The following is a 16,704-nucleotide window of genomic DNA, read 5'->3' as shown; positions in this document are numbered from 1 at the left end:
ATAGAGAAAGCAGTGTGTCATGAACTTTGGCATTCAAAATCTGAAATGAGAGCTCTGCACAAAGAGGTCAGGGTGAGTGACATTGTCCAGGACAAGACAAAATGTCCCCTTCTACTATGGTCACAGTAGCCACTTGGTCTCTAGAGGTATTTGCCAAAAAAGAAATTTAACCAGCCACAATCTCCACTAAGTGTATCAAGGAATAGACAGTGTACCAGCATAATAACAGTTAGCATAGCCTTAAGTGATTAGCATACTCATGTCTGAATATGACTAATTCTAAAGACATGCTCATATCACTATGCATATGCAGGAAATTTTGAAACATCAAATCCAATCTGCCTTTCTCCCAACCACCTCTTTCTCATTGTTCATGAAACCTGTTCAGAGACAGTCTGGTTTTTCCCTGCCATGGTGCTGATTTAGTTTTTCTTTATTTTTTAAAATAATAAATTGATTTTATTTTTGATTATGTTTACATAGTTAAGAAGATGCATACCCATGTGGACAACCAATTAGGGTGGGAGAAGGTGGATAAGGCAACTATTTCTGATCTTATTTCTTCTTGTATTTAGGGATGTTGGGGAGAGAAGCAGCAAGTCCAGCTGAATCAGTAACTGGGAATCAAGGACAGCCATTTGATGTCTTCCAAGAGTCCCCAGTGTGGAACATGTTTTGAGGGTACTACTTAAGTGGTTTTAATAGTTCTGAGATGTTGCTCCAAGGTTAAAGAAATCCCTCCAAGGTCTATTTGCTGATATATTTCACCCTGGTCCAGGTCTGTCTGTCAGCCATGTCAGATTACACACACACTAATGGTTGCAGTCATCTGGTCATTTCTGTCTCCAGAACCATCTCATATGCAAAACAATGGAAGTTGCAGTTAAGCCAATCCCTGCCCACCATGCACTCAACCATCATGCAAACCAGTGGGAACTGCAGCTTAGTTGGAGCAACTCCCAATAACCCTCACCAAGCCTGCCCCTAGGCCCAGTTCCTACCCATGCCGGTGTGTGAAAAACCATATCCCATTCAGCTCTTGTACATATCAGTGGGAATTGGAGCTTAGCTCAACCTGACCAAACCCACTATCCAGCCCACACTTGTGTCTGCAGGTGCCATTGCCTGTCCAGCCAGGCCCACCACTAGCCCTGGTTCCCATGCTCACCAGTGAGAGTTGCAGCCTCTCAGAGGGTTGCCCTGTAGTCTAGCTTGACAGGACTTGCCCTTACTCCCAGCACCTGCTAGCTGATGCTGAGACAAAGTCGAATCAGCCTGAACTTATTCTGGTTCATGTATACCCCAATGCATATGGTCACTTAGCTAAGCCTGACTCTCCCCCTAAGACAGCTCACATGCAAGCCAACAAGTTTTGTAGACCTGCCTAACCTGGTCTGCCCTCAGTTTCAGTTCTCATGCTCTTCAGAAGAGCAGTGGCCCACCAGAAGAGTCCCTAATGCCCCTTACAGCGAGGTTCACCAATCCACCTGGGTCTTATATGTGCTGGAAGATGATGTGGTTTAGTCTGGCATGTCTTGCATCGCCTCAGCATTCAGCAACAGGTGTTGCAGCCTAGACCTGCATGAATTACCCCCGCCCCATTCATGCTGTTGGATACTGCAGTCTAGCCCAGTCCAACCATCCCCTAGTCCCAGAAGTTGCCTATAAAGACCCAAGTCAACCCTGTAGGCCTGGGTCCAGGAACCTCACAGCATAACCCATCTTCTTCCTCCTCCTCCTCCTCTTCTTATTCTCGTCCTCCTCCTTATTCTTTTTCTTTTTTTAATTTTTTTTGATACAGTTTATTCGGTGCTGGGGTCTTCCTTTCCCCTCTCCCAAGTATCCACCCTTCCCTTCTATTCTCCCATCCAGTCTCACAATGCATGTCTTTTGTGAATTTTCATAAGTCCACCATGCTGCCACTGGAGTGTCTCCCAATCATGTAGGAGACTGTTACTTCATTGTGAGTTCATTCTTGTATCCCAAGGCCCTAATGTAGGTACAATGAGGATTAGCTCTTCATTATTTATGGACAGTACCAAAAACAGTGATAAAAGGGACATTGACAATCTCAGGTAATTATGAACAATCAGTCTATTATGGATGGTTGATTAATGAATTACATCAGAAATTCTTATCATACAAGGTACAGGTAAGTATGAAGTGACATGAGGTAAGATTCACATGTAATATCCCTAGAATTTAAAAACAAATGTCATAAGATATATGACCTTTTGAGATTGGCTTATTTCCCTTAGTATAATTGTCTCTAATTTGGACCATTTGGCTACAAAGCACTGCATTTCATTTTTTTAATAGCCTAGTAGTATTTCATACTGTAGATGAACCAGATTTTTAGGGTTTTTTTTTTTTGTCTTTTTTCTTTTAATCGAGTCGTCTGTCAAGGGCCATTTAGGTTGTTTCCATGTTCTTGTGATTGTTGATTATGGTGCAAAGAACGTTGGAGTGCATGTTGTTTTCTCATGTAATAAGTCTTTTGGATATATTCCTAAGAGTGGTATTGCTGGGTCATATGGTAGGTGGATTTTTAATTGCCTAGTGTTCTCCATACTGACTTTCATAGTGGTTGCACAAATTTTTTTTCTTTTGTATTTCCGCAGGGTTGGGCCCACACTTCCCCCTCAGAGTCTACTTCTGGACCAAGTTCTGTCGCATGCTGGTTAGTGTCTTGCCCCTGCCAAATGTGACCAGTCCACTATTCCACCACCCACTAAAGTAATGGTATGTTGCCCTGCCAAATAAGCCCCCATCCATAGCTTTGGTGTGGACTGGCGTGTGGCAGTCAATGAAGCTCTATGCTAACAACCCATGTCAGGATTCCTAATTGGGCTGGCGAATCAGTCTGGCCCAAATAGATCTTATGGATACTCCCCTCCAAACCATCAGGTCTTTGTTTTTTGTTTAAGAAATGTGGGGGCAGACCCTGGCACACCAGCAAACAGGATCTGGGAACCGGCACCCAAGTATGTGTAGGCTCCAGACAGGACCCCAGGGTGGCACAACACACTGTTGAATGCCTGGGCTTGGGGACCTGCGAGCTTGTGAGAGATGGGGCTGTGGATTACTCAGAAAAGGAGGTCTGGGGATGTGTGGGAGGGAGGACTATAGAGGGAGGATGTGACAGGTGAGGAGTAATTTCTGGGGGACTTTCACCAGCCAGGCCAATGTACTTGCTGGTAAATGAGAGGGCTGAGACCAGGTGGTTTAGAGGAGGGAAATTGGATGACCTTTCAGAGTCAAACCAATATACTCCTCCACTGTGAAACCTGAGCTGGGTTTTTTGTATCATCCAAGTTCTACCATTTACCAGTACACACAAAAGCACTGGCTAGAGGGCTTACCTGGCAAGGCTTGACCATAGTACCTGCCAATAAGTGTCAGGGCAGGGAGTCAACTATGACAGGCCAATGACAATAACCAGCATGTGAGAGAAACAGGTCTGGGGGTAAGTTTTGTGGAAGGTTAGTGGGCTCACATCCTTGGGATTTCCATATAAGTGGTTTGCTTGAGGGCTGGGAATGGTAATGGGCCAAGCCAGGCATGACTCTGAAACTCATCAGCATTCATGGGTACCGTGTAGGAATCAGTCCAGGCTGGTGGTCCAGATTGCAGAACCCGCAGATTCACCTAGAAACTGTGTGGGAGGCAGGATGAGCCACAACATCCACTGTGACTCACAAAGGCCAACATTTGGGGGGCAGATTGTATTGGGTAAGGGCCTAGAATCCACTGACATTTTTTTAAGATCTGGGTCTGGGAGTGGTCCTGGTGAGGGAACTCGGGAACTCCACTAGTGGGCTGTAGCTCCCACTGGTAAACATGTGAGTTGGTTGGGTGTTGGTCAGACCCGGCAGGGCCACTTCACTCATTGGCAGGTGTGTGTGTTGGCTCTGGGGGGGCGGGCACACTGTTATTTGCAAAAGCCAGGATGGGATTCAGGCCATGCTGGGCAAGGCTAGGCTATCACACCTACTAATTTACATGACAGCCAGGAATTGGGCCTGGCTGGACAAGGTTAGGCTACAGAACTAACCAGCAAAAGTTGGGACTAGGAGTAAGGCCAGATCAGGCTGCAGCATCAATGGCAAAGTGCAACATGGGTGATGGGCTGTGAGAGACTTAGTTGGAACCACCACTAGCACATGCAAGATCTATGGCTAGGAGCCAGCATGGTTGGGGAGCTAAGAGGCACCCTGGCTGGGTTGTGATTCCCACTAGTGAGCATGGCAGCTGGAATGGGACCATGGACTTGGGCTGGACATGATTATAGAGGCATGGGTGTGGACTGGGTCTGGGGTATGCCAGACTGGGTTAGGCTCCAGTACCTGCTGGTGCTTGCAAGAGCCAGGGTGAGTGTAGGACTAGCTGGGCTAGGTCCAGGCAGCCACTGAACCACATGAGAGCTGGGTCTGAGAGTGGACCAGGTATGGCTGGGCTTTTGCACCCAACAGTAAGCCAGAATGGATATGGGTCAAATGGGCAAAGCCACTCTACCTGCTGGGACAGGAAGTGGGCTAAGTCAAGCTAGGACATGAATCCACGGATGTGCATAAGTTATGCCACTGGGGAATTCCTCTGTCAAGACACAGTCCCTGCATGTGAGTCCAAGAACCAAGGCTGGGAGCAGCCCAGACTAGGTCAGGTTACAGAACCTGCCACCATATGTGTGGGTCATGTGTGTGTGCTGGCCAGGTGAGGTCAGTTGCTAACATGCACTGTCAGATGTAAGAACTAGGACAGGCAGGTTGGGCTGTACCAACAACCAGGGTAGATTAGAATTGGGACTAGGGGATGGTTGGGAAAGGAAAGAAGGAAGGAAGGAAGGAAGGAAGGAAGGAAGGAAGGAAGGAAGGAAGGAAGGAAGGAAGGAAGGAAAGAAGGAAGGAAGGAAGGAAGGAAGGAAGGAAGGAAGGGAGGAAGGAAGGAAGGAAGGAAGAAAGAAAAGAAGGGAAAGAAAAAGAATGAAAGAAAGAAAGAAAGAAAAGAAAGAAAAGAAAAGAAAGAAAAGAAAAGAAAAGAAAAGAAAAGAAAAGAAAAGAAAAGAAAAGAAAAGAAGGAAAATGCTATGCTGGCACACTATTATAGTTAACACGAATCTGACATTAGCCAGGCTCAGAATGCTCACTAGGTATTAGCTACTTTTCTTTCAGCAGGTACAATGCAGTAACCTGCAGCTGGAGATCTGCTTTAGTTTTTCTCCGTTGCATCTTTTACTTTGGATATGATGCAGGTATGCACAGGTGTGAGGGCATACTTTCCTATTTATGCTGGTTATTATAGTTTGATCACCCTACTCACAATTTCAAAATCCTTCTCTTAAGAGAATTACAGGATTTCTGCTGCTTCAGTATCTCTGTATTCAATAATCTCTTCCCAACACCACGCACCTATGCTGTTTGTATAGAAATACAGTGCTTATACTTCCCTGGCCTCAGGAACTTTTGTAAAGTATCTCAAAATATTTCATGTAAGTTAAAACTGAATGTATGCAAAAATATTACAGCCTTATCAAGTAAACTAAAAGTGCCCAGCAGATTTTAAAGTCGTATGTGTTTCTCACTCCCCACACACAGTGACAAACACCACCAGCAGGAAATTCATAGGCAATATCTCTTTGTGGAGTACATTGTATTAAACTGCTTTTGACTACTTACATCATTAGAAAATTTCTGTATCTCTTTACTCTAACGGTTTGTGAATAGAGATTCATGTTCATTTGTTTACTGCCTTACCACTTTACTATGGATTTGTGAAAGGACAAAGGTTGCTTCTAGATCGTTTTGCATTTTTGTTAATCCCAGTAGTTCATTCTAGTTCACGTGAATTACCTTTACCTTTTTGTCTTTCAATATTCAGATTTTTAAAAATATTCAATTTATTCTTTGCCCAACTTTGTGCATTTGTCCTTTCTTTTTTGAAAAATAAATTTATTGTTATTATTATTTGAAAGGCAGATATACAGAGAGAAAAAGTTAAAGAAAGAAAAATCTGCCTGCTGATCACTCCCCAGATGGCCACAATGATCAGAACTGAGTCGACCCAAAGCCAGGATGTCCAGTTTCTTCAGGTCTCCCATACAGGTGCAGAGTCCGAAGGCATTGGGTCATCCTCGATTGCTTTCCCAGGCCACAGGCAGGGAGCCAGATGGGAAGCAGAGCAGCTGGGACATGAGACAGTGCCCACTTGGGATCCCAGTGCATGCAAGGCAAGGATTCAGCCACTGAGCCATTGAACTGGACGTGCTCATAAAAATGTTTAGTCTACAATTTTATTCAGACAAAGTACATCAGCCATAAGGAAATTATTATTTTTTAGTAAATAATTCTAAGAAAAAGTAGGAAGAAAATATGATTATATTAACTTTGAGAGACATAGAAGGTAAGAAAAGAAATCTAGGTTAAGTACTCAGAAATAACTTAATTTGCATCTCAGTTTGGTTTAATTTTTTTACTGATTGACCAGACAAATCATATGTTGCTTTGTTTTATTTTCATTGAGGCACAGTTCAAAATAAAATCAAATTATGTATGAGGATTACATATGTCAATATGACCATGGACATTAGTTTTTTTCATAATAAGTTGGCAATTTCCACAACTCAGTCTATTATTTGAACAAAGTGCAGGGTTCTTTGTTTCTCTCTTATTTTTCAAGTAACTTGAACCGATTTTTGAGAGAGTAAAAGATAGATGGAGATTCGGATAATGTTTTATAAATGCTATCTACTCTATCAGAAACTTATCTCAAATTCCTTTTCATATTGTTTTTAACGCCTAAGAAGTCTTTACTGTGGATCTAATGGTTAATATTTCCCTGGAAGAACTTCGTGTTGGTGAAAGGAGTAGCCATCTAAAGAACTTGCCTAGTGCAGAATGAATGAAGTACTAAATATGGATTTAAATGACATTTCAAGACAATCAAAAGAATCAACATTCATATGTACCTGGGAAGCCGAGGAGGTGGCAAGGTTTAAGGACCTTGTTGGAAAAGGTGAGAGTTGAGCTCAGGTCTGAAGGCCTAAAACTACAATCTCCCCTGACTGGGAGGCAGTCTCAAGATCTGAGATTATGGAGGGAATAAGGAGGTGGTAAGAGATGAAGCTACAATTAATGACCTTGAAGATCAAATTAAGAAGTTTGGACTTGGGCCCAGTGTCATGGCTCAACAAGCTCATCCTTTACCTTCAAGTGGCGCATCCCATACAGGTACTGGTTTGTGTCCTAGCCACTCCACTTCTGGTCCAACTCCTTGCTTATGATCTGATAAAGCAGTGGAGGATGGCCTAAGTCCTTAGGACATTGTACCCATGTAAGAGACCAGAAAAATGTCCTAGCTTTGAACCTACGTTTGGCCAATTCAGTCATTTGGGGAGTGAACCTCTAGCTCTCCTTCTCTCTCTAAGTCTGCCTAATAAAGATGAATGAAAGTGCGCACTCAATAGTGTATTTGAAGTTTCAACTCAGTTTTCTAACAAACTGGATTATTGAGTCAGGATTAAGCATCATACAACTACATATTTTTTTCCTTTGATGATTTTTTTTTGAATTTTCTATCAGGAAAATAAGTATATAGTCCATATTTCTCATAATTCTTTATGGTCCCTTTACCATTTACCTTTCAGTTTTATAACAGAAATTCATGGAAAAGAACTTGAGAGAAAAGAGAGGGAAAGACACCCGCTCCCCCCATCCCACACACACACACACACACACACACACACACACACACACACATCTTCCATATGGTGCTATACTACCCAAATGATAGGCTGATCTGAAGCCAGCAATCTGGAGCTTCTTCCAGGTCTCCCATGTAGGTGCAGAGGCCTAAGGACTTGGGTCATTCTTTGCTGCTTTCCCGGGCTTTAAGCAGCAAATTGAATAGGATGTGGAGCTGCTGGGATATAAACTATTGCCCATAAGGGATGCCGGCATGACAGGCAGAAGCTCCACATCAGCAGCTCCATTATTTGTTACTATTATTAATCTTTCTTATCACTTTTACCTATGCATTTCTAAGGGAATTTATATGTCCTTACAAAGTAAATGTTGGGGGCCTAGGGCAATGGATTTATGTCTAATACCGCCCCACGCCCGGCCCTTGTAAGCACCAAGATCCCATAAGGGATTTTGTCCCTGCAGCTCCATTTCCCATTCAGCTCCCTGCTTGTGGCCTGGAAAAACAGTAGAAGATGATTTACAACCTTGGAACCCTGCACCACCTGGGAGACCTGGAAGAAGCTCCTGGCTCCTGACTTCAGATGGGTTTAGTTCTGGCCATTGTAGCAATTTGTAGAGCGAACCAGTGTTCAGAACATCTTTTTTCTCTGTCTCCCATTCTCTCTATAAATATGCCTTTCCAATAAAAATAAATCCTAAAAAAAGTAAATGTTGTATATAATTTCACTTGGAGGGGTTGAAAATTATTATTAAATATTCTCCAATGTTTAGCCTGCTTTTGAATTCAGCACCCCCAGTGAGGTACTGCCTAATACTCCAATATTACTATGTAACAAACCACACCAGATTGAGTCACATACAATATTTTCATGGCACTTGGCATTTTCATAGCCTGGCAGCCTGGTTCACAGAGAATGCTGCTTGTCAAGCAGTCCTGAGAATGAGCCGTCCAAAAGAATGGAGAGGAAGCTGCGTGGACTTTCCAATCTCATGACCTGCCTTTACTGGAAAAATCAATCACAAGTACATAATCTTTCTGGCTTGGATGTCAAAGACAAGTTTTAAACTGCCACACCCTGTATCCCACCCTAACTGTGCCTAATACTTGCTGTTTTAACATTTCCTGTGTTGTGTCTTCCTGATGCGATTCTATTTTATTCATCCTTATTTTCTCAGAACATATAAAAAACAAATAAAACAAAAAAAGCAAAAATAAAATATAATAGCATATAGTATAGGTTGAAACATGATGGATAAAAGAATGTTTGTTTTACACTGGGGACCCTAAGATGATGTCGGGTGGCTGTTCCCCATCCCTGAGTACGGGGTAGTTGGGAGGCTGGGTGTCTTCTCCACCTGTCTCTCTCCCCCACTCCCCTGCCAGATGCAGAAGAAGACAGTAAAGGTGTGGAAAGATTGGTTTCACCTAGTTTCCCCTGGTCCTCAAACCCTCCCACTCTAATCAATTGTGTAAACATTATACAAAATAAGATACGTTTTAAAAAAGATTATTGTTCAATTTCAGAATTGCTGATTTTTCACCTTCTTTTTCCATTGTTTGGATCACACATCAGTCTGGAAGAGATGAAAAGCACCAAAGATTCTGGTACTCCGTGCATTATGTTTGCTACTTATATCATTTTGGTTTTTTTGCTAAGTGCTGATATTGCCTACACAGATGATGTACTTGTCTTTATATACGCTGCCTTTATAAAATAGTTCTACTGAGACACTTTAATTTTGGGATACATATGATTCATTTTTATGAAGGAAAAGTCTCAAGTATGCATGATACCGTTCTTGAGGTAAAGTTATTGCACAATACATCCAGTGAGTCCATGTCTTTAAAATATCTGGATAAATAGGAAGGCAACCTGTAGTTAGAAACCGTAAACAATAAGTGACAAATAAACAAGAGAGAGCAAAGGAGGAAAGAAGGAAAAATGTGGTGAATTAAGAAGCAAGATTAGCAAAATGTCAGTACTAACTTAGCTAACTCATTTACCATCAGTGGCTCAGACGGAGTAAGTAGGCTTTTGCCCCTGGATAGGCTGCTATAAGCACTGCCTTGCAGACACAAGTACCACACAGTTGACTAACAGCCTTACAGTTCCCTGTTTCTGAAACGTAAGAGCCTTTTCAAAGCAGATTTTTCCTTTGTAAACTTCAATTAAGTATTTCATGCAATTCTCTGCCAGAAGTTCTATTTCCTGTTGTGCAGATATCAGCTTGATATTCACAGTTAATATTCCTTAACTATATATCTAATGAGATTACAATATCTAGGGACATGTAGACCAATGTGCAGTGGAAAACATTTGAACTGCTAGACTCTGAGTGTTAGATTTACTGTACTCTAGACTCTGCAATGAGGGAAAATTTGGCAACGAGTAACAGACAATTAAAGGTAAATAGATTTTGAAGCAAACTCCAGAGACATTAAGTCACTCTGCTAAAATAAAACCGCTCCCCCACCCCCCTCTTTTTTAACTAAAATCTGTAAACAAGCTAATTATAATAATCAACCCACAAGGCTAGAGGAGAGTTTAGCATTTATTTTAATGATTTTTTAAAAAAATTATACATAACTCCACAGGTGTCTGATATTCTGATTGTACAGAACACTAGACTGTTTTTTTCTCACAAAATTAATAAAACAAAATGAATACTGTCTTATACAACTGAGAACACCAAAAACAGAAAATCTCATATGACCTAGCAAAAGTTAAAAATGTTAATATTTTGGAAATCATATATATATGTGTGTGTATATATGTATATATACACATATATATTTATTTTTATTGGACAGGCAGATATACAGATATACAGAGAGAAGGAGAGACAGAGAGAAAGATCTTCTCTTCACCAATTCACTCCCCAAGTAGCTGCAATGGCCAAAGCTGAACTGGTCTGAAGCCAGGACCAGGGACTTCTGGGTTTTCCACGTGGTACAGGATCCCAAGGCTTCGGGCCATCCTGTTCCGCTTTTCCAGACACAGTCAGGGAGCTGAATGGGAAATGAAGCAGCAAGACCACAAACTGGTGTGCACATGGGATCCTGGTGGATGCAAGGCAAGATTTAGCTACAAGGCAATCACACAGGGCCAGAGAATTATACTTTTAAAATAAATATTTAAGATTATTTATTTGAGAGGCAGGGTTACACAGAGAGATCTTCCATCTGCTAGTTCACTTCCCAGATGGCTGCCATGCCAGACTGAAGTTAGGAGCCAAAAGCTTCATCAGGTCTCTCCATGGTGACAGAGCCAAGCAATTTGTCTATGTTTATTTCTTTTCCTAGTCATTAGCAAGCAGCTGGACTGGAGCACCAGGAACATGAAACAGAGCCCATATGGGACACTGGTATAATAGGGCGAGGCTTTACCTGCTATGCCATGATGCCAACCGCCCCCAAATTATACATCTTCATTCACAAACTTTTCATAGTAAAATTTGACATTTTCTTAGAATACCATCATGGATCACAACCTCTTATTATTTAGAAGTTCATTTCTACAACTTTTCTTAATATCTACAATTTTACAAAATCAGCTTCAAATTTTAAAAATGCTTTCATAAATATTAATAAGTACAATTTTCTACCCTTTAGTTCCCTCAGTTCTTTTAACTTGTTCTGACCTCTTAAGTTTTTCAGACATGCAGAGTTGCCCCTGGGATATGAAAGTCATGTAGTGAATCCAGGAGCAATCATACCCTGGTAATAATAATGTTGCTCTGTTGGACTTTGACCATCCTCCCCTGCCTTCCCAGGTCATGAGCAGGGAGCTGGATCAGAAGGGAAGCAGCTGGGACATGATCCAGCGCCCAAACAGGATGACAGTGCCACAGGAGGATTAGCTTGCTGTGCCACTGTGCCATTCCCACAACACCTTGTCTAGGCAGCCTCCAGACCTATATTTCCATCTATATCTGCATATATGTATGTATATCTATATCTACATCTACCTATATCTGTATGTCTATATATACATATGTATATATGTATACAGATAGACATGTCCATCTATATATACAGATATAGGTAGATATGGATATGGATATAGATATGTAGTTCTAATAGATATATCTTTATTCTAGGGTAAGAAGCAGGCCCTTTTACCCATGGAATCTGTTTAAGTAATTATAGGCAAATTCAGAATACTGCATCATTCAAAATAATACAGGGAAAAATTAACCATATAATCTTTGACTCAAACACTTCGCTCTCTCCTTTAAATGGAAGGTTTCCTTCAGGTCTGATAAAGTATTTCCTACAAAACCTCCCATTATACTTTTACATTGGTTATTAACCAATGGAAACAATACTAGGAAGAATTTTTACATTCCAATAAAGTGCCTCTGTGATGTTGTGAATTTTGTTTTCTCACTTATTTGGCTTATTTCAACCAGATACTTTTGAAATGCTAGGGATCTCGGGGAAATGATCCTTCACATGAATGATATTAACAGACTACTCCAATCTTAGATTAGGTCTGGTAATGATTAAAAGCAAGCTGCTTCGTATATTTTTCACCATATTTGCTACTTAGAGGATAAGGACACTCACATTTATCTGCTCTTTAAAGACATTTCACATTGAATTTACATATTTATATACATGCATTTTACATAAATTCTTTCTATGCTTTCCATTTCCTTAGCCATACTGTTTTTACATACTAATTCTCTTAGGACATTTTAAGTTATACGTCTGCAAACTTTAAGCCATCCAGAGAAAAAGAAGGTTGGGAAATAATGAAAAAGAATGTGCTGAAAGAATGCACATAAAAAGTTTCTGGAGACATGAAAATGGGGATGACAGACACTTAAAAAGTTATTGAACCAAAAAAATAAGTCCTTTGGCAGGGAACTCTAGCAATATACTGATAACTGTTGGACAGAAACAAAGGCATTCTTGCAGAGTTCTCCAACGAGAAGTCCAACTTTAGTTCAATGTGAAGAGAGTCTAATTCAAGTTTCTTCTTTCTGCTGTAAATATTGGAGGCTGGAGCTACAAGTTAAACTAGAAAAAAAAATCTAAAAACAATATTTAATTCAAGTATATTCTAAGGAAATTCCTCCCTTCACTACTGTGAAATATGCACATATTTATTTATGAATTCATATACAATTTCAGAATAATTTATGTCAACATGAACTGTAGAATTTTTGTAGTTTCTGAATATTAGCAATCCAAGAACTATCAGGGCCCAACGTGATAGCATAGTGGTTAAGGTCTTCACCTTGCATGCCCAGGATCCTATATGGGCACCAGTTCTAATTCTGGCAGCCCTGCTTCCCATCCAGCTGCTTCCTTGTGGCCTGGAAAAGCAGTCAAGGATGGCCCAAAGCCTTGGGACCCTGCATCCCTGTAGGAGACCAGGAAGAAGCTCCTGGCTCCTGACTTCAGATTGACTCAGATTCAGCAGTTGAGACCGCCTGGGGAGTGAATCATCGGATGGAAGAACTTCCTCTTGTCTCTTCTCCTCTATGTATATCCAACTTTTCAATAAAAACAAACAAATCTTAAAAAAAAAAAACTATCAGATTAAATGTTCAGATTCTGAGAATTGAACTGAAGATTATTTTAGGAATGAGATAAATTCTCACATTAACTCTTCTTGTTACATAATTAAATTTGTGTTTTTTTTAAATGTTTCTCTCATACAATCAAGATTTTTTTTTATCGAATCTAAACCAAATCTAACTCCCTTTTTATTTCAACATCTAAAAAAAGAAATAACCAGTAAATAGGGAGAAATTTATGATTGTCCTATTATTTTTGTTCAAGCATTATCATATAAAGTTTTTCAGAAAACATTAAGAAATAAAACACAACACCAATAAACTTACGTCTTCATCCATCTGGAAAAATTACAGGTGATGTTTGATTCTACACTGAGCAATAAGGATTTCCTAACAGACTTTTCAAATTGAAGAACAATGGAATAAAAGGTCATGCAGAAAATAGCATTACTGTTGCCTTTTCATCCTTTTCTTAGTAGGAACCCATCCTCCGGATGTACGAGTCCAGAAGAATAACAACTGAGATAATACATTATTGCATGCCCACAAAGCACACTGGTAACTTAATGCCGGAAACTCATTTTGCTAACAGCTTGAATGCTCCATTTTTACGTTTTGTCAAATTTTTGGATGAGTCATTGTTAGTATTAGCCCAAGATCTGAAAATATAATACAACATCAGCTGGAGCGTCTATGGAGTTATGCTGTTTCCCCACAGTATCTCTGTGTTTCTGAACATCTTGTGAACACTGTTCACTATTTTGCTGTCTCAGTTTTGAACCCGGGGCACCCTACAGAGCATGAGAAATGTCAACAATCTAGAATGAAATAACAAGTTTGTGACAATTTCCACTGAGTCAATCTTCTGTTATGGATTTTTTGTCTTTTTCAATTACTGCATCAGTTCAAATCAATATTTTTTATTCCGCACACAAAGAGGTTTTACACAGTCACTTAAGCAACAGAAAATTGTTGGTTCTCCTCTCCACTAAGATCTGTTGATTCCATACCATGTTAGCTACTGAAATTTTGCTAACTTTATCTTATTTTACTTATTTGAAAGGCAGAGAAATAGATCAATCCTTCTTCAGCAACACTTTTCGCATGCGGGTATCTCCTCCTAAAACCACACCCCCATGTCCCTCCTGTCCCTCCTGAGGAGGACGACTGTTTTGGTCACCAGGACAACGGCAATATTTCTCAGGGGAACCTCCATTTCCAGCTAATTCTGCCAACACATGACTATCAGTTTTCCATGTTGTTTCATATCACTTATGATCTTAGCATTCTTGTTCTCCTTAGTAGTCAAAGAACTGTAATTAAATCTAGAAGTGATTTCTTCCCAAGATATTCCAGGACCTTCACAATCTGGGTCCCTCTGCAAACATTTCTACAACTCTGCACACAATCAAGTCATGCTTTTTTTCCCCCTTCACTTTCGTTAATTAGATTTAAAGAGAATAGTTCACTATGTTCTGTCATCCATTTTTCATTTATCACTGCATCAACAATGAGCTTGTCATAGATGGGCAAGAGTGTATGGCAATGATAGATAGTGAATAGCTTTATTCAATTCTTTGCCATTCATTGAACACTTACTGATGAAAAATAATGACTGACAGACTTGTATTAATTAGAACAATGAGTGAAAAATCAGATAGGTCTGTCAGCTGATGACCTGGTAGGAAACAAAGGCTCATTCAATAGGGATTTTGAAGATAACTTAGAGGACTAATATTTTCAGAAAGTTTGGCAGGGTTAAAGAAATCAGGAAGATAATATAGGGCCTCTGGGACTCATCTCAACTTTGGAAAGGACTTAAAGGATTCCTAGAGAAAAGACCAAAAATCCTGGAGCTTTAGAAAAGCACACACCTTCCACCTCTAGTTTTCATTGTTCAGTATTGCCTCTCTTTGTTGAACACACAGGGAAAGAGAACAAGGTTGAGGCATGCTGTTAGTATGACCCAGGACTCCTGCTCACAAAGAGAGGGGAAAAAAGAAGAAAAAAGGGGGTCAAGTGCGGAGGACAAGTGGGGAATCTTTTTTTCATCTAACTTTCTCTCAGTCCTATTGTGATAAAATGCCTACACTGGGGCCATACTTTGCCATCTTTTTAGCATTAAAGCACAAGGCAGTGAACCAAGAGGATTTTGAAGACATGTATAAAATGTCTAGTGAAAACAAAACTGCATGTGACACAGCAGGTTAAGCCAATATCTCATATGGGCAATGGTTTCAATGCCTCTGCTCTACTTCCAATCTAGTTCCCTGCTAAAATATCTGAGAAGGACGCAGAAAATGGCCCAGGTGCTTGGGCCCCTACACTCAAAGGTGGTTCCCATTTCTTGGCTTCAGCTTGGCTCTATCTTATCTGTTGCCAGCATTTGTGGGGTGAACCTGTGGTTGGAAGATCTCTCTTTCCATCTCTGTCTCTCTATAACTGTACCTTTCAAATAAATCAATAAATCTTTTAAAACTGTATTTTCATTAAATTATGATATAAAGGGAAATAATTTTAAATATTAAACTTAAGTGCAATTCCAAACATTTAAACTGTGAATTTTGTTACAAAAAAAAATGAAATTAGCTTTAAGAAAGCAATTTTTTTGAGTTTTCCTTTTTTTTCCTTTTATTTTTGATGATGATTACATAGTTGATCAGGGTGGGAAGAGTCAAGGATCAGGGGAAAGAGGGCAAGATTACTGCTTACACATGTTCTTTTTCTTCTTGCTGTATGTGGGGCAGGGATGGGGCTGTATACATGGGGAGAAAGCACGCCCAGCCTCCCAACCTCTTCGGTACCCAAGAATAGCGAGCAACCACACGATGTCATCCCAGGCTCCCCCTTATGGAGCATGAAGAATATAATATTTTAATGTTGTTATTTTTGCAATAATTAGCTGTAATTACTGATCATGATTTTAAACAAAGTTTTCTTCATACATTTGTGAGTAGTCACAATGAATTAAGTATGTTGTTGATAAAATAGGCAAAATCATTTTTGAATAGCTATGAAATCAATAAAAAAAATGAGCTTAATTTTAAATGCAACCTTTCCTTTTCTTATAAGCACAAAATAATGGTAATGACTACCATGATGCAAACAAATAAGATTTTTCATAACCTGCATTTTAAAGTGTTGATGAGCTCTTTCAGAACATAGCACACGGTCCATAAAGTCCTTTTGCTGATGGCTGTAAGGTCATTTGATGTCACACCCACTGCAATCGAATGGCACATGCCAATAATGTAAAATCAGAAAATGTGTGTCATCATCTAGACCGATGTGCACAATAACACCTTAATCTTAATTTCCCTTTTCATGGTGCACTGCAATGTGTACCCACTCTCACCACTCAATGGATGTCTTAAACCAAGGAAAGACCACAAGATGACTTATCAGACCTCTCTTCATTTCCCTGATGACGCTAGCTTCCCAGATGTCATTTTTATGCCCCAAATGTCAATGGAGA

Source organism: Ochotona curzoniae, unplaced genomic scaffold, assembly GCF_017591425.1.
Source record: "Ochotona curzoniae isolate NIBS_2020 unplaced genomic scaffold, NIBS_Ocur_1.0 contig_3432, whole genome shotgun sequence".
NCBI lineage: Eukaryota > Metazoa > Chordata > Mammalia > Lagomorpha > Ochotonidae > Ochotona > Ochotona curzoniae.
Note: the sequence above shows the minus strand (reverse complement) of the source record.